Source organism: Palaemon carinicauda, chromosome 15, assembly GCF_036898095.1.
Source record: "Palaemon carinicauda isolate YSFRI2023 chromosome 15, ASM3689809v2, whole genome shotgun sequence".
NCBI lineage: Eukaryota > Metazoa > Arthropoda > Malacostraca > Decapoda > Palaemonidae > Palaemon > Palaemon carinicauda.
Window position 1 is genome coordinate 128,564,637 of NC_090739.1, and position 25,131 is coordinate 128,589,767.

At 42.0% G+C, this 25,131-nt stretch overlaps 1 long non-coding RNA gene across 1 annotated transcript; it reads right to left on the reverse strand.

Moving 5' to 3' along the window:
* Positions 1-503: 503 nt before the first annotated feature.
* Positions 504-25,131, reverse strand: LOC137654733 (uncharacterized). The gene is made up of 2 exons (XR_011046704.1): positions 25,047-25,131; positions 504-1,607 (listed from the first exon to the last, which is right to left on the reverse strand). It is a non-coding gene; the product is annotated as an uncharacterized lncRNA (long non-coding RNA).

The window sequence follows — 25,131 nt, forward strand, 5'->3', positions numbered from 1 at the left end:
AATTAATTCTTAACATTGGTGTTTATGAACTTTCCAGTCATTATTGCAAAAGGGAGGAAATATGATGGCTATTTTGAAACAAGCCAGAATCATAAATCAGTATTTTATACTTCTACTGTTCTATTGTAATTACATGGGTTGTTATACATGTGATGATTGCTAGAATATGATTAGCTATTCTCCTCAAGGAAAGAAGTGACTCAAAAGCACTGGCAAGATGTGGCTAATTAGGGAACCAGTCTTTTTTTTCTGTCCAATAGCTACTATCTTAAGCATATTTGCTAATACCTTTAATAAAACATAAGCCTACTATAGATTCGACATTGCTTAAAAAAATCAAATAACAGTTGCAAATGATTAAGAGAACAGTCTTGAAAGAGATGAAATTAAAAATATAGACAAAAATAAAATATTCATAGTTAATATAATTAGTTGGTTATATTCACATGCAATTTATGTACAGAATGTAGAATGAATTTGAATCAAATGCTAAAAATGTGAATAACAATAATTTCCTTCCAGTCACACATTCAGATAACTTGTTTACAGTAATTTACAAAATCCTACAAATGAAATGATCTATGTATAGATTCAGAGAAAATTGATATTTGATTTAACAGCTAGTTAATGAAAATTGAAAACTTGAGCTGCAAATTTCTAAGGAAAAATCCTTCTTCTTTTACATTTCTTAGTTCTCATTGGTTTTGAATGTTCAATGTCTTCATTTTTCAAACAATTTTACAATAATAATTATAAAACCCAATCCATTCGACATAACACACATTAATTCTGGGTAAATATTTCTAAGAGGTAATACGAATCCATATCATTCCGTATATTCCTATTGGGTAACAAGTTTGCAGGCAACAAATAAATGATTTTGTTTGTTTAATACCAAATATTGATTAGGAAACTGTGATTGGAATCTCAATTACTAAGTAAATAATCCTCATAAATGTTGATCTGGACGTAATTTTAAAGTGAAATTTTGAGTATTTAAAATTTACTAGAAAAAATAGTATTACATGGATGCTTAGAATTAAAACCTACATAAAATTAGCTTTATATGAACTGACTTAGTAAAGATTTTGAGCAAGTAATATACTGGCTGCTAGACCGAGTAAAAGTTAATAGCTTTAATAATTAAATTCACTAGAAATAAACATGTTGATAAAACTTAAAATATTATGGTAATATCGTTGTTGTAAATATTTATAAGAAATATTTACTGTAACTTGACTTTTTCTTTTCACCTTCAATTAGTGATTGCTACTGAACCTATGAAATATAAATTGAGCGACAATTGTAACACACAACACCCTAAAATCTCAACAAATCTAATACTCCAGGAAAGTTTGAAGATCGACTGGCCGCTTCAGTTGAGATGATTCGCCGGGTCTCTTTTTCCAATCAGAAATTAAAAACTTATTTTTTCTTCCTCGGAGACATACTGGATATTTTTCTTGAGTAAATCCCTGATTATTCGCTGCCATTCTTCATCTTCATGTCTATAGGAATATTTCATGATACTTCAAAAAATTTGCAGTTTAATATCCTCTTTTTGAGCAGGAGCCTATAAATATTTTCTTCCCTTTTCATTATTCTATCTGAAAAATAAAAAGATGTTAATTGTACAAATAAATCAGTCTTAATCAAATTTTTATTGTGCACTTCAATATCGAGACTATACTTCTCAGTAAATGATCTGCATGGTAAACTATAAAGAAAATAAAATATTCTGATGTATTAAATATAAAATCGTAGAAATAATGACAAACTAGATATAGTATATCCATAGTTAGAATGGTAAATATTTCAACAAAGTATATCTGATAAAGTGGAAAAGTATTACCTCCTAAATCCTAACAAAAATACTGTACTTCACTACAATAATTGAATAACCGACCACTTGTAATCCACTGACAAACAAAACTCCCCTTAACATTTAATTTTCTTCAAAAGATACTCAATAAATCACAATTCCCTGAATAAAACATTCTACCTTACTCCACAGATGATACCTGGCTAAACACACAATACTCATAAAATAGCTATAGAAAAGGTATGTATAAATTCTAGGTAAAAGTAGGATTTACTGACACGGTAACAATTCCTGGTGTAAAATTATTACTTTATATACAAGAGTATGGTGCTGTGCAAATGAATAATTAGATGTCTTCACTCTAAGAACATAAAAACCAACTAAAACTTTCTAAATTTATCAAGCAAATGTATCAATCTCATAATTGAGATAATATAAGTACTATATTTTCATTATATATTGTATAAAGCCTCTATGAGGTAAAGCTAACTATCCTATCATAATCTATCCATGTGGATTTTATGGTTTACCTCAATCAATGAAACAGCTTCTTCTACCCATCTTCATAATCTTACTTACATTACCTTAAACTAAGGAAAAATCTATCACATGCCTCTAGATTAGTTCATGATGGGCTTATTCAACGTTACTGTTTTTAACTAAATTATATAACCCTACCTTCATCCACCATTGTCTGCCCTATTCTGCCTTTGTCCCTTGACTGACCTATCATTGTCTAATTGAAATTACTATTCTTATTTAGCATCAAACAAAATTACAAATCTGGAATAATTTGTATTTTTCCTAACAATACAAACCTGGAACTCTTTACATAGGATTATTTCAGTGATGGCTGGAACTGGCTATTAAAACTTTTGAGAGGTGTAACTAACCTCTAATTAGTGGCGAGAGTAGACCAATCAACCTGCTCATGCCTGCACTAATAAACAACCGTTGCTTTGCAATAGCGGCAGGACTTTCAGGGTGGGGGGGGGGGTGTTGATGGCGGGACCATCTGAGGGCCTGCTGTGGAGGCCTTTTTTAGGCATTTCCTCGGCACCCTCACAGGACAGAGTAACAGTTGGTCTGGGTCATCTGTTACGGAATTGTGACTCTCAATTTGGAAGGCCCAAATCTAGAACTCCAGCCGGATTTTGAGATTTAGCTATAAACTAAGAGACGAAATTGGAGTGTCACTTGCCCCATGCCCTTGAATGGGCGATGTCATAAGACAGACCATGTAGCTCGCTAACACTCACGGCAGAGGCCAGGGCTAAAAAACCGTCTTAAGGGCCAAGTCACAATCCGATGCTTGATGAGGAGGTTCATAGGGTGCTACTTTCAGCGAGCATAGCACTTCAACTATATTCCAAAGTGGTGGTTTGACTTCCGACTGAGGGCAGGCAAGCTCGAATTTCCACATGAGGAGAGAGAATTTCGCCAAGTAAGAAATGTTATTTCCGTTCAGCTAAAAAAACAAGGCTTAAGGCCAAGCTATAGCCTTTCACCGTTCACAATGAACAAAGTTTTTCCTTCCCGTAGTATAACAAGATCTCCGCTATTGTTGGCATAGTGGGACTGAGAGGAGGGGACCCCCATCCACGACACCAACCACAAAAACTTAACCTGATATACCGACGGAGACGACTCCCGGAGGTATCCTGCCATTCTCTTCGCAACCGTCCCAAAAAGCCTATCTTTGTGAGGAGTTGCAGGATAAGCCTAAAGGTATAGATGAAGTGATGGAATTGCTTGATTGGAGATTTCCACATTTGGTTGTCCGAGTAGATCGGAAAGTGGTGGGAGCTCTCTCAGTGCCTCTGTGAGCATATGCAGAAGGTTTGGGAATCATTCTACATGTTGCCACAGATGGACTACCAGGGTTATTGAGAGACCTTACAATGCCCTGACCCTGTTTAGGAGCCTTTTAACGAGGCAGAAGAGGGGATGTGTAGACGTCTATTCTATCCAGAGTCTGTTGGAAGATGTTTTGTCCAACTGCCTTGGGAACCAGTATTGGGGAGCAGTACACTGGAAGTTTCCGGTTTATAGATGTCGCATACAGGTAGATTGTCGGCAAACCCCACAAAGGCAAAACTTTGTTGTCTGTCTGTTTCAAAGACCATTCGGAGCCTACTATTTTAGTCCTCTGATTGTCCACCAGTACATTCTTTTTTACCAGAGATTAAAGAGGTTAAAAGGGGCTACAGAGATGTTTTCCAACCATCTGAGGATTTCCACAGCTAGTTGGCAGAGGTGTGGTGAAAGGGAAGTACTACTCCCCCTCAAGTTGGTGTTTGACACCCACCAACTCAAGTCTCTCTTCTGCTCTAAACCTACCATACCAAGGTGCCGAGACCAAAAGGTCTTCAGCTGTCCCTGTAAAGAACGAATGCGCAGACGGCCGTTGGGATCCAACTTTTCTAGAGGAGTTGGGTCTCCCAGCAGTCTTTGGCAAGATCTCCTGGCAACTTGCCAAGCGAGAGAAAAGATTGAGCTACCTCTCTTAATCTCTCTATTCGTTCCTCGGACGGGAAAACTTCACCTAGTTTGGTCATGATTTTCATCCCTAGATATTCCTTCTCTTGAGAAGGTTCCAGGTGCAACTTCTCATAATTTACCAATCCCAAGATCTTGCCAAAAGGCGAGAAGCCTGTCTCGGAGGAGAAGGTGAAGATCCACGTGAACACCCGAGGTGCCATGGACAGGCCGAAGTACAGCACCTTGAACTGTTATTTATTTTCGCTTAACGTAGATTTCTGGTACTTCCTGAAGATGGGTGAACGGGGTTCTGGAAGAATGCATCTTTGAGGTCTAATGATATCGAGTCCTGCTGTCTGACGGCCTGCCTGACCATCTGAGCAATCTCGATCTAGTACAGGGTTTGTTGGACAAACTCGTTCAAGGCTGAGAGACTGATGACTAGTCTCCAGCCTACAAAGGTCTTTTATACAAGAAATAATACTGTAGAAGCCTGAAAACACTTCTGGGACCCCTTAAAAAGCATTCTTCTCTAGCATGGTCTAAACTTCCGGCCGAAGGGCCTGTTTGTAGTATCTCAACAAGTGGCTAGTGTCCGGCTTGGAATGCAGTACTGACCCGAATGTAATCACACATATAGGCTGCAGGAAGTCAATGAATTGTATAATTCTTTCTGCTTTTCTTCCTATCCTTCCTGGAAGGTCAAGTCGTGGGTGAACGGAAGGAAAAGTTGGATTCTTTCAGTGCTTGCTAAATGCTGACGAGGATCTAGAAATTATTATCCTGGAAAGGCATGGGCCATTAGACGTAACTGATTGGAGGAGGGGGAGACCTGTTAGCGCCTTCTACCACAATTACTGTCCTGATGTTCCTTCTGTGAAAACTGGGATGTAACTGTTGTTCCTTCTGTGAGAGCGGGGATGTAACTGTAATTCCAATGCATTCCATAAGGAACTTGACTATCTTCACTCCCTTATCTGGCAAAGTGGGAGGTAATAATATTCCTTTTCTCTGGGTTTCAAATGATCCATGGGGTAACAGAATGGTGCATAAAGAAGGCTTTATTCTTGGTGTTTGATCAGATGAAATCAGGGAGCTTCCATGTACTTGGGCTTTGACAGCAAACTTCAATAAACATGGAAGCTAGTCACTGAAGTGGGTTCCATGATGGAGGACTCGGATGTCGGGACTAAGTGCCTTTGTTCCATCTAGGGTCCCTATTGTCAGTATGGAGTCCTCTACTTTTATCAATTGGGGGAGGGTGTCTGCGAAAAGCCCAAAAACCAAGATGCTATAAATCATTACAATGTATGGAATTCCATTAGTCAAAGTTAGAACTCCCGTACTAAGCAGGCCTAATGATAGTCCTCTCTGGTGCCCTCTTCCTGAAGAAATACACGAGACCTTAGTTGTAGAGAATCCTTGTCGGCAACCGAGTGTGCATGTTGTAGCCTCTCAGTACATGCGAGTGCTGAGATGAGAACTGAGAAATAGCCTGTTCCAATAATTCAAGTGCATCACTGATGGAAACTTTGGCAACTAAGAAAACTCAAGTAATGAGTGTGGGAAGATCTAGATTGATTAATAGTATCTATGAGATGGAAGGTCTTGAGCGATGATATCACTGAAACATACCAGGAACATCCCTGGGCAGGAAAAGAACAAGGGCTTCTGCCAGCATCCAGACCAGCAGCATGTGTGTTCAATCACATGAAAACTAATACTGGAAACGTCAAGCTCCTGTACTCCATACAGAATATCCTTCCTGTGGTCGGGTTTTCAGTACAGTACATTGCTACTCTTCCCACGATACAACAAGAGGGATTGGACCAAGTCTTGAGCAACTATGCCAGATTGGTGGTACCATGCATCAGCAATTCTTTCCTCATACTTTTCTATGGTATATTTGGAAATGACCAGGTAATTGGAACAGCTAAAGTAGTTTCCCTGGTGGATGAAAGGTGATTAACCCTCGAGACACGAGTGTAAACTCAAATCATTGTTGCATATCATCTGGTTTCATATCACATGATTCCCAATCTGTAACGTATCACAAGTTTCCTGATTACTGTACAGGACAGTTAAGTACCCGACCTCTGAAAAAAATAATTTTGTTCCCGATTACTGTACACAAAAGGTGAGTTTTAGATTGTGACAGACGATCATAGAGTTCCAAATTACCATAGACATTCCTTGACTTCCCAATTGCGGACGACATTCACAAATTTCCCCGTCACAGTAGGCGATCGCAGACTTCCAAACCATATAAAACAACTGTAAGGTATCTGATCGCGGTGTACAGCTAATACCCCTGGAAAATGCCAGTAATGATGGCCAAGCGTGAGGCAACCTGCCTTACAGGGCATGAACATTTGGAATGATCCCATATAGATGAAATAGAAAATGGCAATGCACTAGTTAATCTCGCACTCATGCTAGTAAGATCTCATAGCCTGTACCCAAGAGGAGAATGGTTCTAGGTTACTCTTCCATCATATTGTGTAAGAAAGAGCATTAATGAAGCAGATGCTTGAGGCTCTGAGATCTGAAAGTCACCGAAAATTTGGTGAAGTGTCCGATCGCATTGAACCAGCGTTGGAAATTGAAGAACCTCGCAACCAAACATTTTTTTTAGCAATATTGCATGAGCAATGAAAGCTGATGTTCAAGATTAAGACAAAACTTATGGATGTCTCCTTTTCTTGATTAGTGCAATGCATTCAGTATATGCTCAACCCCACCCTAAATTATCTACTCAACTGGGTCCTCCATAACCTTGGAGTTGTTATCAATATTTAACCCTTATTGGATGGTTTAGGCTTGCATAAAAAATGTCATACCTATTCTGCTTGTTTTCAAGTATCTGATATACTAAACAAATTACCAGTAGAATATTTTTAAAATATAGCACACCACTAATAATATAAGGTTAATACATGATACATTAATTTCTAGCAAAACAAATTTGCTATATAAAAAAGGATGGGTGTTGGTTATTTTCGCATATTTTTCTTTATGATTAATAGGAGAAAGGACATGAGTATAAATCGATTAAAATGTACAGTAAACACTATTTCAGAGTTTAAGTCCATTGCTTACCGTTGGGACACTAATGGTTAATTATTGGGCATGCAATGCTTTCAATCGCTTTGGGGAGCTCTCTGGTTTTGCAATGACATTCATCAGATGTTTTTCTTTTTAACGGATTACGAGATTCCAAAAAATGATGTAAAAGTTCTGAGATTCCAAAAAATGATGTAAAAGTTCTGAGATATTGTTCTACAAAACGGATTTTGAGCGAAGCGAAAAATGATATTTTGATTATAAAATAAGTTTTTGAATATACTTACCCGGTGAATATATAATAGCTGACGTCTCCGACGGCTCGACAAATTCCAAAAACTCGCGAGCAATCGCCGTGAAGGTTGCGGGTGTGACCACCAGCGCCGACTATCGGCCAGATACCGCATATACTTGTCAATTTCTCCAGTTCTTCTCAGTCCGCTGGGTCTCTATCGGGGAGGAAGGGAGGGCCTTTAATTTATATATTCACCGGGTAAGTATATTCAAAAATTTATTTTATAATCAAAATATCATTTTTAAATATTAAACTTAGCCGGTGAATATATAATAGCTGATTCACACCCATGGTGGTGGGTAGAGACCAGTATTAATACAATAAAGGCGTATATGCTCAAGAGTTTTTTGACAATTATTTCATAAAAAACCAACTTAAGTATAGGTACCTGGTAAGGAAGCTGACTCTGATGATTACTTTGCCTCATTAGTCTGCTTTCCTCACGAAGCCCAGCCATCCTCTCAGGATGCTGAAAGACTCCCAGGAGCTGTTATATCCAGGGCCAACACCCCTATAACAGGACCTCATCAATACCCTTAATCTGGGCGCTCTCAAGAAACAACATTTTGACCACCCGCCAAATCAAAAAGATTGCGAAAGACTTCTTAGTCTCCCGTACAACCCAAAATAAGAATAAAAATTTCAAGAGTAGATTAAAACGATATTGGGATTAAGGGAATGTAGTGGTAGAGCCTTCACCCACTACTGCACTCGCTGCTACGAATGGTCCCAGTGTAGCAGTCCTCATAAAGAGTCTGGACATCTTTCAAGTAATATGAAGCGAATACCGACTTGCCTCTCCAAAAGGTCGCGTCCATAATACTTTTAATGGATCTATTTTGCTTAAACGCTAATGAAGTTGCTATCGCTCTGACTTCATGAGCCTTGACTTTAAGTAAAATACGATCCTTCTCACTTAAATGAGAGTGTGCCTCCCGAATCAAAAGTCTAATAAAATAAGACCACGCATTCTTAGACATGGGCAAAGAGGGCTTTTTAACGGAGCACCATAAAGCCTCTGAACAACCTCGTAGCGGTTTAGCTCTGGATAAATAAAAATTTAAGAGCTCTAATGGGGCACAGCACTCTTTCAACCTCATTCCCCACAATCTCAGAAAGACTGGGGATATCAAATGATTTAGGCCAAGGACGAGACGGAAGTCCATTCTTGGCCAAAAAACCAAGTTGAAGAGCGCATACTGCTTTATTAGTGGAGAAGCCGATGTTCTTGCTAAAAGCATGTATCTCACTAACCCTTTAGCCGAAGCCAAGCACACCAAAAAAAAGTCTTGAGGGAAAGATCCTTCAGGGAGGCTGAATTTAATGGTTCAAACCTGTTTGACATAAGGAACCGTAGGACCACGTCCAAGTTCCAAGCAGGAGTCGAAATATGACGCTCCTTGGAAGTCTCGAAAGACTTAAGCAGGTCTTGGAGATCTTTGTTATTAGAAAGATCCAAACCCCTATGCCTGAAAACAGAAGCTAACATGCTTCTGTAGCCTTTAATGGTGGATGCAGAGAGGGAGCGACCGTTTCTCAGATAAAGCAGAAAATCCGCAATCTGCGCCACAGAGGCACTTGGAAGAGGAAATAGAGGAGGACTTGCACCAGTCTCTAAATACCTCCCATTTCGACTGATAGATCCTGATGGTAGAGGATCTTCTAGCCCTCGCGATCGCTCTAGCTGCCTCCTTCGAAAACCCTCGAGCTCAAGAGTCTTTCGATAGTCTGAAGGCAGTTAGACGAAGCGTGGGGAGGCTTTGATGAAATCTCTTTACGTGAGGCTGTCGCAAGAGATCCATCCGCAACGGCAGACTTCTTGGAACGTCTACCAGCCATAGAAGTACCTCTGTGAACCACTCTCTCGCGGGCCAGCGTGGAGCAACCAACATCAACCTGGTCCCTTCGTGAGAGGTGAACTTCTGCAGCACCTTGTTTAGGATCTTGAAAGGTGGAAAGGCATAAACGTCCAGGTGAGACCAGTCCAGCAGGAAAGCGTCTATGTGGGCTGCCTCTGGATCTGGAACTGGAAAGCAGTAAGTCGAGAGCCTCTCTGTCAGTGAAGTCGCAAAAAGATCTATGGTGGGTTGACCCCATGTCATCCATAGCTTCTCGCACACAGTCTTGTGCAACGTCCACTCCATGGAGATGACTTGTCCTCTTCTGCTGAGGCAGTCCGCCAAGACATTCATTTTTCCTTGCACAAATCTCACCAAAGGAGGGATGTTACTTGCCTTAAATGGAGTTCCTTCTGATCCGTGGACCAAAGACCCGAGCATTCCAGACTGTCCAGTGGAGCTCCCTAACCCAAATCCGATGCATCTGAATACAACACATGGTTTGGGTTCTTGATCGCAAGAGAAAGACCTTCTCGAAGTCTGATGTTGCTGTCCCACCAAGTCAGACATGTCTAGACTGAGTTGGAGATTGGGAAAGAGATACTCTCTAAGCCCTTCTCCTTGTTCCAATGGTTTAGGTGAAATTGGAGAGGGCAAAGGTTGAGTCTCCCCAGAGAGATAAACTACTCCAGCGATGAAAGAGTTCCCACGAGGCTAGTTCAAACTCTTACAGAGCAACTGTTTTTCTCTTGCAAGTGAAGGACTTTTAACAGAGCTTGTTCCATTCTTGTGGGAGACGAAAAGGCCCGAAAAATCCGACACTGTATCTCCATTCCCAAATAAAGAAGTCTGGGATGGGGTACTGTAAGTTACGACTTCTCTACGTTCACTATGAGACCTAGCTCCTTGGTTAGGTCTAATGTCCATTAGAGGCTCTCCAGACAGCGATTTAATGACGACGCCCTGATTAGCCAGTCGTCAAAATAAAGGGAGGCTCTGAATCCTCAAAAAATGTAGAAAGCTTGCTACATTTTGCAAGGGCCTTGTAAAAACAAGAGGAGCAGGAATGAGGCCGAAGTACAGTGCTCGAAATTGGTACATTACCTTCCCGTCCACAAACCTCAGATGTTGAAAGTTTGGATGAATCGGGATGTGGAAGTATGCATCCTGAAGGTCGAGAGAGACCATCCAGTCGCCTTCCCTTACTGCTGCCAAGACAGATTTGGTAGTCTTCATCGTGAAGTTTGTCTTGACAATGAACACATTGAGCGCACTTACATCTTAAGTACTCCTGCAGTGAACGTGGCTGCCAGATCATTGGAGCCATCCCTGATAGCCTTGTTCCTGCAGTGAACGTGGCTGCCAGATCATTGGAGCCATCCCTGATAGCCTTGTTCATGCATGACATAATTGTACAGCAATACATTGACAGCTGGAGAGACCTTCTTACTTAAGGCTCCCAGGGACCAATCCAACAAATAAAAACTTCAAACGCTCGAAAAAACTCCTAACAGGAGATGGTCTAGCTCTGAAGCCGACCATAAAATCTTGGAGCGTCTCATGGCTAGACGACGAGGAGAGTCCACAAGGCTTAAGAAGTCTCCCTGGGCAGAGGCAGGTACTCCCAAGCCGAGAACTCCTCGAGCTTCTCCTGGGTCACACCAGATGCCCGAGCGAGAAGCTAATTAAGGAGGAAAAGCAAAAGCAGACTTTCCTAAACTTCTCCTGGATTCCAACCAGTCTCCCAGTAAGAGCATGGCCCTCTTGGAAGAACAAGAGAGAACTGACTTCGTAAATGTAGGAGTCGAAGAAAGTCATGCCAAGAATAAACTCAGACGGCGGAGCAGCCGTTACAAAAAGAGTAGGACAAAATTTCACTAAAGAAATTCATAATTAAAATACAAGGGATTGTTGGACCACCCTAGGTTACTCCTCTTCTGAATGACTCCCCAAAGGTACATTAGTTGAAAGGGGGTCATCAACTTCTTCAGAAGGCACATCATCTGATAAATCTAAAGTCTTGCGAGAAGGAGTTTATATTCAGAATGACGTGAAGGAAAAGCCCGACAAGCTACATCAACTTGTATATGAACATAAGTTAAAGTTGGAGGGTCGATGTCACGTTGTGACTGCAGAGAATGTTATTCTACTACACGTCGTGACAGAAGTAACTGACATTCAAACGTCCCGTAGTAACAGCGGTGACTGCTGTTCGATGCTATATCGTGACTACGATGACTGACCCTCGACGTCACGTCATGTCTACGGTGTCTACCGCTCAAGGTCACGTCGTGTCTGCGGTGTCTGCAGCTCAACGTCACGCTGTGACTGCGGTGGCTTACGTTCAAAGCGATCAAAGTTACATCGAGATTTATGCTCCGCATTTCGTTTAACAGCAAAGCTGTCACTAGGGATAACGTCAGCGTGGCGTAACAAAGCTCGTCTAGAAGGTTGAAGACCCGAATCACGTATCCCAGAACCGTGACGTACAAAAAGCAAAGGATCCTTTCGCACAGGAACAGGATCGAAAGCTTCTATTGAAGAAGAAAGCTTTAACAGCATATCTTGCAAAACACTTAACATCGGATCAACCTGTGACTGAGGTGGCTGACGTTCAAACGTCACGTAGTAAACAGCAGTGACTGCTGGTCGATGCTATATCGAGACTACGGTGACTGACACTCGATGTCACGTTGTGTCTACGGTGTCTACCGCTCAACGTCACGTCGAGTCTGTGGCAGAAACGTCTGTACATGAACGTCATCGCTATGAACGGGACTCTTATTATGACTACCGCTAGGACGTTGAACTTGTTCTGAAGGAACTAATAAACGTTTCAACCGTCTCGAAACTTTACGCCCAGGCTTTTAAAGAGACGAATCATCGGAAGACGAGGAGAAACTTCGTCTCTCCTGTCTTATGGCAAGGACGTGCTTGCCGAGCAACGTCTGATACCTTTGAGGGAACGTCTGTTCGTTGGTTTACACTCCTCACTCCCTTAGGTCCTACAACATTCCTTCTCCCTGGTGCAGGGGAGCCTGAAAGAGGTCTCGGACTAGGCAAGTGACAAGCTCGAACAAATGAACCCTCCGCAACACAGAACATGTTTTTTTGCACTTACTTCACTGATATCGCATTTTTTAATAATTTCACATTAGACATGAATAAAACTGATTTCTACCTGAAGCACGCAATTCTCCCTTACATCAAAAGGTTAGAATTGCGAAATGAGTCGTATAATGTAAGCACATTAGTACAAAATGAAACACACATGCAAAAATCAATAAACATATACATATATATCGAATAAAACGGAAATATATAAAGTTAAAAAGATCAGTGACTGGGGAGGAGACTAAACACTAGTTCACTAAGGACTACGTTTTCAGTCTCTCACCGTACAGTGCCTTGGGACGAGAATAAAAACTAAAACGTTTTATCCTCTCTCCCCGTACAGAGACTTGGGACGAGAGTAAAAAACTGAATCGAGAACAACGTTACTCGCTCCCAAACACCTTGTACAGAGACTTGGGACGAGAATAAAGATCGGATCGTTCTCTCTTTCTCTCTCTCTTGTCACTCACAAGAGAATGGCCCACTCACCCTTCGTCAATAACAGGTTATTTGACTAAAGGAAAAAACTGAAAGGACTAAAAATTTAAAATTAACAAGTTCCTTTAAATTAGTATCTAAAACAATTCAGTTTGAAAGAAGAATGAACAAAACGTCAAAATCGATTTACTCTTTCTGCAAAGTGAAACCGTGAGTCTCTCTTTCTCTATCGTAACGATAGAGCACAAACTGCGTAGCATAAATAAACCAAACGTTAGTTCATCTTTGAAAAAACAGCACGGACTATTCAAAGAATATATTTCTTAAAATATTTTCTAAAAAATATTCATCTCATCACTCTTACAGAGCAACAGTTTTAAACTAAACAAAAATAAAGGTTGAATGGGCTCAACGTTGTTTAACTTCGTTTTCCAAGTTAGGACCGCCTACAAAGAATAGGTAAAGGCCGCATATAAACAAAAACATAAAATTCATCTTGATGTTTAGTATAAATGGAAAGCTAATCGAAGAGGCCTAATAAAGGCGGGTGAGCTATAAAACATAAAATATATAGAGGTAAATCTATAAATATCAACAATAATTTATAAAGTGATAAAATAATTACTAAAAGCCTTTAACACACTTCCGTACACTGAGGGAAGGGTCGGCCATTTTTTCTCTATGGAAAAACCAGAGATTAAAAAAAAAAGCAAGGGCAAAACACTTTTCCTCTCCTTTCAAAAGCATTTCTTTTGAAGATAGTATTGAATAATCCAACACGGCGAAAGCAATAAAACCAAAACCAAGTACTTCACCAATTCGGTCGAAGACTCGAGGTCATAAAGCGAGCGGAACCAACTTGTCGACAAGACCAACAGAGAAGAACTGGAGAAATTGACAAGTATATGCGGTATCTGGCCGATAGTCGGCGCTGGTGGTCACACCCGCAACCTTCACGGCGATCGCTCGCGAGTTTTTGGAATCTGTCGAGCCGTCGGAGACGTCAGCTATTATATATTCACCGGCTAAGTTTAATATTTAAAAATCTATTTTTGGGTGAGATAGCCATGTCGTCCTGATTGAAGGTTCCCATTGGTAGCTTTCTAAGGGATATCTGGCTACAGTGATATTCTCAGAGAATTAACCTTTAGGTGTCCAGAATTCTAACTCCTGGCACGAATATCCTTAAAATTTTCCTTAAGGATATCGCATAATATCAGGGGACATATATCTTGATACAACACATAGCAATCTTCACCCTGAATAGCGTTTCCGTTTCGAGGGGGAAGAGTGGCGAAAATAGAAGGGGAGCCGTTATCAAGGTAATCTTTCTCCCGTACTATTACAAGTATCCAAGATGGCGCTTATTCCTATTTTTGTAGCGAATTCGCACGGTGGTTTTCCCTGTAGCTCTAACGTTGTGATTGATTATCGGAGGATTAATCATGCAATCTCCAGCTGCTTCTGCCTCTGGAAAGTTGAGTATTTATTCTTTACAGTGTATAATCTTTAGCTCCTGCTGCACAGAGAAATTAGAGTAATTTTATGTGTTCGGAGCTTGGCCGATCACCGCATGTGTTATTCAGTTAACAGAACGACGTTCCCGGTTGTTATAACTTTAATATATTATAAAAGCTATTTAGGCACAATTATACTGGTTATGCATAATTTTTCCTCTTCCTTATGTCGATCGTATACGTTAAGAGTTTCGGCGATTTAGTTAACCGAAATCTCGCCCCGCGGTAGACTACCTAGCCTACGCGTTTCAGTATACTTTCATACATGTTCCCAGTTTACCTCGTGTATAGTTTTACCAATTCAAAGGGAGATAGATATCTCCTAGAATTATTTATATAACTCGATACTCGTATCCTGTGGAGACGTAAGGGTAATCCCTCCTTCCCTCTGAGTGCCGCCATAGGCGACAACCCTATCTTGGTCTCGCCATAGAGTAGTCACTCCGGCTTGACTAGGCTAGTGTTTTCTGTCTCCCACCCTTGCCGGCGAGTATCCCGGCATTGGTTTTCGACAGAACCTCAGAGTATTCAGTCTTTCTGCCGGCAGCTGAGCAGCAGGGCACGTAGTCACTCCCCTGCCGGCTTATAGCTGCCGGCATAGGAGGCTATGCCTCCCTAGGCCACACCTGAAGTGGTAGTATGATGCCGCCACATTCTCCCCTGCGGTCTAGAAGACTAGTCCTGTTTCGGCAGACCCTAGGCTGAAGAAAAGATATTCTTCTGCCGCTTAGGCTGGCGCCGATACTGAAACGAAGTTTCTCCCGTTTGGAAGTGGCGGCAATCCTGCCGCCCTCTCCTAACACTGTTTCGGCAGACCCTAGGCTGAAGAAAAGATATTCTTCTGCTGCCTAGGATGGCGCCGATACTGAAACAGAGTTTCTCCCTTGTGTGGTAGTGGCGGCAACCTTGCCGCCTTCTTTCACACTTAATGCAAGACCCTTTCCCCCTCTGTCCTTTAGCGATGGCCTAGCCATTGCAACCCTGTGGCCGTCGGCCTACAATCTCACCGCTTGCCGGGTAGGTTGTGGTGCCGGCCGGGCTCCTACATAAGCAGCTGTATAGTCAGTCAGTCTTTCCCTTATAGACTCAAGGCTCCGGGAAAGGTTGTGACGGCTGCCGGTGGGAGACCCCTCTACTGTTAAGTGTTCTTCAGTCCTCTCTTGGATTGCCATCCCCATCCCCGAAGCCGGCACTTACCGGCAACGGTTTTTGTGGTTGGATGGAAGCTTGAATGATACATTCTCCCCTTCCATTTGAACGCTCATTCCAGAGGAAGGCAGTAAGATTAAGTACTTACAGTACACCCTTATTTATTGCTAACATTTAATAAGGTAGCCCTTCACTTCATGCTTTCTCTCTCTCTGTCAGCTAGTGCCGGCAAGTACTAACCCAGCTAGCGACATGCTGACTGCATGCCAGCTGGGCCAGTGCCGGCAGGTACTAACCCAGCCAGTGACATGCAAGCAGGTAATATCGCCGGCTGCGCCGGTGACGCCAGGTACTAACCAGCAGGTGGATCGTGCCACGAGGTACTAACCAGCAGGTGGATCGTGCCGCGAGGTGCTAGCCTAGCCGGCAACATGCCAGCTGAACTACAGTATATGATTATACAGTAGCCAGTATATTTGCAGTATAGATTAAACTGCAGACAGAAAACTATAGTATATATTATACAGTAGTTATTTTCCAACATACCCTGTGTATCCTTGCACAGTCTATTGTTGAGACCAATCTTATATCGAAAGAAAAGATTTCTTTCAATACACTGAGAGTTAATCTGTTAACAATTTACCCCACAATATCAAAGACCTTAAGAAGGGTCAGTGTTCAGATACACTTATCTACCCCTAGGGGTTAGAACCCTTCTCTTGGGTTTCCTGAATAGGAAAACTCTATGGCTTTAATTTTGGGGAAGGTCACAGCAATTGGCTGGACAGGAAACACAAGTATGTGTCTTTCCTAGTTCCTTTCTAGCTTGACTATCCTAAGCTATAATGGTTAAAATATTAATATTAATATTTTACATAAATTGTTTATCATGTGAGATAAGCAACCGCATACTTATTTAATTTTCCTCTCGTTACAGTAGGACCTAGTGAAGTGTGATATCATCTTCTGCAACCACTGGAGTAAGGACTTTTGTGGCCACAAAGGGTGCAGGTTTCATGCCCCCTGCACCATCACTTAAGAAACCCTATGGTACTGGGACCCCCAAGACTGCAGCATATGGGACCTTGGTGACCGATGGTTTCGACAACCCCAAGTCAGCGGAGTCGAGGGATGCAGCACGAGCAAAGCTGCGTAGATGGGTACGAGGGTTCCAAAATAACTCTACGGAACTGTACCTTCCTAATGAAAGGATACGCATCTTGCTGTTCCCTAAGGCGGGTATTGAAGCTGTCATACCACAGGCACGACCTGAAATACCCTGCATCCAGATTGCCGTCGAAAGGATATCTGAGGTGTCCACGGACACCGAAAAGGATCTTCTTAAGGATGATCAAGAGGAGGAGTCTACACTACCTCCCGTGGAAGATGATGAAGTCAAGTCGGAGTCCCTTCCGTCTGTGACGGCACTGGAGCTGTTACCCTCAACATCATCTGCCCCTCCATCAGACGACATGAGACAGGCACTGGCCAATCTTACGGCTCTAATGGAGAGCATTCGCAAGCAAGGTGAAGCTAGGGAAGCGAAACTTGAGAGAGCGCTCCGTGAAGCTTGACTCTCCGTCTCCCGTAGGTCACACAAGAGACTCAGAGTCCAGGACCTCCCACCCTGCTCCAAAACTAATCCCTGGAGATATGCGGAGTTTATGCCGATCACCAATGGCAAACTCTACATTTCGGAGAAGATGGGAGCCGTCCCTCTTGATGACATTCAGTTCTGGCCAAGCTTCAATGCTTACCCAGACTGCTTCATTCGACTGAAGCAGGAGCCAGCGTCGAAGGAAGATACGGAACCCAAGGAGGTCATGGTATTTGACCATGACAAGGAACAGGCTCTCTTGTCGAGCAGCCTTAAGAAAGTGGACTACACAAACTCTAAGGTGTTTGCCCTGAGCAAGAAACATCCTACCTTTCTTGCTCCAGCTTCAATAGCCTTCCCTTTACATCGAAGGCTTTTAAAGCCGTTGTCAAGGCAATAGAGGCAGGCAAACCTTGTCCTACACTGGAAGAGTGTAGACCCCTGCCCATGGAGGATAAGGATTGGAAAGAAGTCTACCTTCACTTCTCAGGTGGGAAGTTGGAGGCAGATATCGCTGGACAACAGTTCAACGAGAATCTCCCAAAGCTGTCAGACTTTCTCTTACGTAGGGAGCAAGAGATGAAAGAAAGACTAGCGGCATCCCTATCCCTACAGAACTGTATGGGGATGTGCGCAGGCTTAAAGAGCACCCCAGACATGAACATGGTCATGGCCAAGATGCACATGGCTACCTTGGTAAAGGACCTGTACAGCTTTATGAAAGCCAGAAGAGCATGCAGAGAATTCGTGTTTGTTCCGGCAACGGTAAAACTCGAACCTAGGAAGCTGATAGCTTCCAACATCTGGACCAAAGACCTCTTCCCAAATGAAGTGGTCAAGGGGGTAGTTGACAAAGCCACCACGGAGAATAGGAACCTTCTCCAGAAGTGGGGCATGTTATCCAAACGGAAGACTTCCCCAGATGCAGGTCTTTAACCTAAGAGGAAGACCAAGAGACCTAGACTACCTTATCGGCCCACCCAGCAACAACATCCCACAGTCACCATGACCGCGGTGCTCCAAGTGGTTGCTCAACCGCAAACCACTTTCCAGATGGTGCCTCAAAAGCTGGTTGCCCAGTCACCAGCATTCAACCCTGGGTTTGAGAGGCAGATCACTACCTTTCATCCCAAAGGTAGAGGCTCCTGATGGGGCTCCTCATAACACCCCTCACGAGATAGGGGAGGACGCAGTCAGGGAGGTAAATCCTCCGGACTAAAGTAGTAATGAGATGCTTCAGGTAGGAGGGAGGCTCCAACAATGTCAAGATCGTTGGACCTTCGATCCTTAGGCCCACAGCCTAAACAAGAACGGACTTGGATGGAGCTGGAGCGAGGCTCCACCATCATTTCCACAATTCTGCCAACACTCCAACCCCTTACTGGAAGAATATACCCGAGAACTATTGAGTAAGCGGGTAATAAGGAGGGCAAAGTCCATCAAATTCCAGATAAGGTTGTCTTGTGTTCCCAAGAAGGAGTCATTCTGGACTTGTCGCCATTCAACAAGTTCATCGAGAACAGCAAGTTCATGATGTTAACCCTTCAGCACATAAGGACCCTGGTACCAAAAGGGGTGTACACAGTCTCAATAGACCTGGCAGATGCTTACTGGCATATTTCAGTCAACCGCCCCCTCTCCTCCTACCTAGGATTCAGGCTATAGAAGAAAAAGTACGTCTTCAGAGCTATGCCCTTCGGACTAAACATAGCCCCAAGGATCTTCACGAAACTTGCAGACGCAGTCGTTCAACAACTACGCCTAGAAGGCGTTCAGGTAGCAGCGTACCTGGACAACTGGCTGGAGTGGACAGCATCCAGGACGGATTGTCTGCAAACATCCAAAAAAGTGATTCAGTTCCTGGAACATCTGGGATTCAAGATCAACATAAAGAAGTCTCGACTTTCTCCAGCTCAGGAGTTTCAATGGCCGGGAATCCATTTTGGAACTTGAAGTCACACCGTCTCTCCATTCCCCCAGGGAAGAGGGGAGAGATTGCAGGACCTGTCAAGAGACTACTGAAATTCAACAGGATCTCAAGACGTCAACAGGAAAGAGTACTGGGCTCTCTCCAGTTTGCAGCAGTGACAGACTCAGTGCTAAAAGCACAATTAAAAGATGCGTCAGGAGTCTGAAGAGGATACGCATCAAACGCTCGAAGAGATCAAAGAAGACCGATACCGACCTTACTACGATCACTTCTCACGCCGTGGTCAAAGGCCAAGAACCTAAAGAGGACTGTGCCCTTACAACCACCTCCACCATCGATAACCATCCACACAGATGCCTCGACAGAAGGATGAGGAGGTCACTCCCATCAAAGGAAAGTCCAAGGGACTTAGTCTTCTCTGTTCAAAACCTTTCACATCAACATTTTGGAGGCCATAGCAGTCATTTTGACATTGAAAATACTCTCTCCTTGCAGATCAGCCCACATCAGGCTGATCCTGGACAGCAAAGTGATAATGAAGTGTCTGAATAGACAAAGCTCGAGATCTCCCCATATCAACCATGTGATATTAGCCATCTTCCATCTAGCGGACAAGAAGAAATGGCACCTATCAGCAGTTCACCTTCAAGGGTTCCGCAATGTGACAGCAGACGCTCTATCCAGGCTCAAGCCGATAGTCATAATGGTCCCTAAACGCAGACTCATTCTCCTCCATCTTACAAAGTCCCGAAACTGCAGATCGACCTCTTCGCGACAACAAGAAACTACCTCGATATGTAGCCCCATACGAAGACCTTCTAGCGGAAGCGACGGACGCCATGCCCCTTGACTGGAACAGATGGAACCGGATTTACCTGTTCCCTCCGACCAATCTCCTACTGAAGGTCCTCAAAAGGCTGAGATCCTTCCGACGAACGCCAGCTCTAGTGGCTCCCAAGTGGCTCAAGAGCAACTGGTTCCCTCTGGTAATAGAACTGAAGCTGAGGCTGGTCCCTCTACCGAACCCAGCACTATCTCAACAAGTGCGGAAGTCAAATGTCTTCGCTTCATCACAGAGAACCCAAAACCTTCATCTCATCATTTTCTCGCCCCAGCAGTTAAGAAAAGATTTGGGATCTCAAAAGGCAGCATAGACTTCTTAGAAGAATATAAGTCCAAGTCAACCAGAAGACAATATGAATCGTCTTGGAAAAAGTGGGTTGCTTTCGTCAAAGCAAAAGGACCGAAAGAAATCTCAATAGACTTCTGTCTGGCCTTCTTTATCCACCTTCATGAACAAGGCCAGGCAGCCAACACGATAACTATGGGGAAGTCGGCGCTGACTAGACCTCTTCTATATGCCTTTCAAGTAGACCTGTCGTACGAAATCTTTAACAAGATCCTGAAGGCATGAGCTAGACTCAAGCCTGCAGCTCCTACAAAGTCCATTTCATGGTCCTTGGACAAGGTCTTACATTATGCTTCAACAGTGATCAATGAAGATTGCTCTCTCAAAGATCTAACTCAAAAATTATTTTCCTGTCCGCTATAGCCTCAGGGGCTAGAGTTAGTGAAATAGTGGCCCTATCTAGAAACGAAGGCCATATTCAGTTCACAGAAGTGGGAGAACTGAATCTCTTTCCTGATCCAACCTTTCTCGCTAAGAACGAGCTACCCACTAAGAGATGGGGTCCCTGGAGAATCTGCCCTCTGAAGGAAGATGTCTCTCTGTGTCCAGTAGAATGTCTAAAGGTCCATCTTCGAAGAACTCCAGACTTCAAGGGAGGACAGCTCTTTAAAGGAGAACTTCAGGATCAAACTTATCCCTAAAACAACTGAGGGCGAAGCTCACCTACTTTATTCGCAGAGCAGATCCTAACAGTACACCCGCAGGTCATGATCCAAGAAAAATTGCTTCATCACAACTTTTTTCAGTATATGGACTTCGAGCGTCTTCGCTCATACACTGGATGGAAGTCATCATCCAGAGTGTTCTACAAACATTATGCAAAGCAAGTGCATGAGTTGAAGCATTATGTGGTGGCGGCAGGTAGTGTATTAAAACCTGTCGCCTAGTGCTGCGATGAACAGTGAATTGAGTGCAACTCAATTATGGTGTAAGGGTGTGGACACCTTCCAGTGCAATACCTTTGAAGTGACTGTTCAAAAACCTCAGGCGTAGAATTATACAAATAATACTTGTGCCATGTGTACTTTACACAGTGTTGATAACATCCAACAATTACAGAAAACTATAATAGAAAATCTTATTAAATGTTCAAATTTCATAGTGGCACAATTCATTTCCCTTTCAGGTAGAAATTTTTTTTGTATCAAGTTGTATATATATGTATGATTCTCCTAATATATAAGTATATATTACACATGCTATTCTATCTTAGTCATTTTTTTCGTGAATAAATGTCAATGTGTAATTGAGTCTTATTTCACCCCATAATTAACACGAAAGTATAGCCAGAGTTTCTCTTACTTACCTAAGTATACCTCATATTATTGTATGTACGGACAATAAATAAAGTTGATACTTTTGTTCCAACAATAATATACAAACTGTGAGAGACTTGTATATCTAGTTGATACTATGTTTGATCATACAGTATATGCAAACCTTGAGACCCCTTTCCTACTGTCTAGTATGACTCTTCCCTGCAGGGGGCAGGAAGCCCTAACATGGCATATGATTAATGGTAATGACGTATAACGGTAACATCATATGTCTCAACGGTCTGGATGACCATAGGAAAATCTGTCCCAAGGTTAAGGAACCTATGAAAATCCACAGATACAGTACTTTCTAGTAATTCTCTGGTAAATTTCCATCAGGATGACATGGCCTGAGCCCAAAAACCGGATTTTGAGCGAAGCGAAAAATCTATTTTAGGGTGAGATAGCCATGTCATCCTGATGGACCCGCCCTCCTTTGCCATAAAAAAGGCCTAGGCAAGATCCCTCCCAAACCTACTATATCTGTAGCACCATGCTCAATGCTACAAGGAATAAGCGCCATCTTGCATACTCGCAATAGTAGAGGAGGAAGGTTACCTTGATAACGGCTCCACTTCTATTTTCGCCACTCTTCCCCCTCGAAACAAAAACGCTATTCAGGGTGAAGATTGCTATGTGTCGTATCAAGATATATGTCCCCTGATATTATGCGATATCCTTAAGGAAAATTTTAAGGATATTCGTGCCAGGAATTAGAATTCTGAGACCTAAAGGTTAATTCTCTGCGAATATCAATGTAGCCAAATATCCCTTAGAAAGCTACCAATAGGAACCTTCCATCAGGACGACATGGCCCCAGCCCAAAAAAGCCATTTTATCCACCATCCCTTTCAGTTCCAGCATGACTAGCCTACCATCAAGTACTGTAACATATCCAAATGGGAAGTGCATTCTATTTTTGAAATTGTGTAATTACACGTATTTCAGTAAGTTATTTATATTGAAAATGTTTCCCATTCAGTATATAGCTATTGTTACTCATCTATAAGTAAACAATATCCTCATAATGATCCACATGACTGGCATGCACACCTCAATTATTCACCGCTTGCTCGAACAGATGAACAATAAAATAAAATTTAGAAGCGTGAAGCGAGTTATGGAAGTAAAAATTAGTTGAGTAATGTGGAATAAATTATAGGATCTTAAAATGCTTTAATAGTGACCCACAGGGATGGCATGCACAGCACATCCACGTATCAATTGCCAGAACAGAGGAGCATTCGGATAACGTTTAGTTGCAAGCGAAACAAGAATACCACAGAGCAGAAACCAATAAATCATTAGCCTGAATAAGTAAGGTGGGCATTTGTAATACAATGAACATTGCTACGAAGTACCAACAACTTGATATAAAATAGAATGAAAATCACGTTTTCTGTGTTGTCTGGAAGTCCTGGCAAACAAAAGCTCCAATATTTTAAGTGTTACATTACTGTTATTTGGCTTTGATTATGGAATTTTTTTTATTAAGACGACTTTTTTATGGCAATGACTGATGGAAATAAACTTGAAAAAGTTAATTATATATCAACACAATTAGATAAGTACACTGTATTTCAAGGTGTTTCAATGAAATTGATGAGGGTACCTAGTGCAACGCCTTAGCTTTTCAGTTATGGTAGTCGACCCATCACCACTCAATAACTGAGGATTTCCGCCAGGAATCACCAAAAATGTTCAAAACACCACAAAATACATTATAGGTAGGTCTTAATTTCAACAAACTGTCTGTTGCACCATTCCTTAATTTTACCAAACACTATAGCACGTTGGAAAATACACGGTTTGTGAATTTGTCTGGAAACATAAGTATATCTACCTAATATTAGTTTACTTGGGTATTACCAAGCAATAATTCTTATTTTCATACATTTATCAAAGTTTAGAGCATCATGATAACCAAATAAGATGTCATTCAGTCTATGCTAATTGAGTTTAATCAAGATCTGAAAAAGAACACTGTGGAGATTAACATCACTAGCCTACTAGCTAAGCACAAACCCAGTTAGAAGACAGGATCCTATAAGCCAAAGGAACCCAACAGGGTAAATAAGGGATCAGGTCACCTTGTACCCAAAAAATCCCTTGATACAAGCCGTTGGGTACTGTATAGGAGGTTGCCACAAAATTTTTGTCCAGAAAAATACAAGGTTAATGCGTACGTATACAGCAACACATACCTCTTGGCAAAACAGAGGAGTAATAACAAAGTTTATTTGCGAGCCAAGCGAGCCACGGTGAAGCAAAGACCTGTTAGTGAATAATTAAGTGTTAGATGGAATTACGGTAACGTGCATACTTTAGTTATGTTTCTCCTCATTATTTTCTATTTTCATGTCGTTTCAACTCAATGTTTACAATGACAGCGTGCATCACATGCTCGTAACCTCGTACCGCCGTACAGCATGTCCCGTTTGTTGATATTCAATGTTATCTCGTAAATGCACTTCATATAAATATTTGATTAGCTCTGACTCCTAATGGACTTGCTCACTAAGATAACTGCCATTTTCCATGGTAGGCATTTGATAATATACGTACTTAGACACTCAACAGCACTGCAATTTGAGTACGAGATGACTCGACACGAAGTGACATGGATTCAACAATACCCCTATGAGGAAAGGAAATAAGGAAACAGCGTGCCCAATATACCCTTCCCGGTTCAAGCAAGAAATCTCGGGATGCATGTAGTACGCTGGGGTAAGCTAAATACAAGGGAGTCTAAGGGTAGTCAGTGTGGGGATATACACCACCCCCTGGTAGGTAAGGATATGGCTCCTAGGTTAGGTTAGGTGAGGAACCTTGGTTAGGTGGCGTTTCCTTTATGAAATGCCTATTTTGCAGTCTGTCCCAACGAACTAAATTAGCTTCGAGATCTCTAACACAAGACAGTGGCAGACAAAATTAATGGTACCTTACAATTAAATGAAATTTTGTCAAAATACCAGGAAATACTCCAAGCTAAGTCAAATTTCGTTTTAAAATTCGAAATAAAAAGGGAAACATTATTGAAGAATAATTTACACCAAATGCCTCTGTGATAATTTAAAAGTTCTATAACCTATTTAAAGTAATGCTCATTATACACTAGAATTGGACTTGTGCAATAGATAATGATTTTGACCTGAGTTACACCATTGGTAAAATGTCTTGGCCTACGACTGCAACCCAAAAAGGAGTAAAATTGCCAATATACAAGTATTTCATTCGAAAATAATCCTTAAGCTACTTTAACGTACCTGAGCTGGTATCTAAATTGTTGGTACTAACCTTCGGGAAATATACGTAACGTTTGAAATACATAAAATAAAGAAGCACGTGGAGGTTTATCTGGACTGAGTTTCTTCCCCGTGAC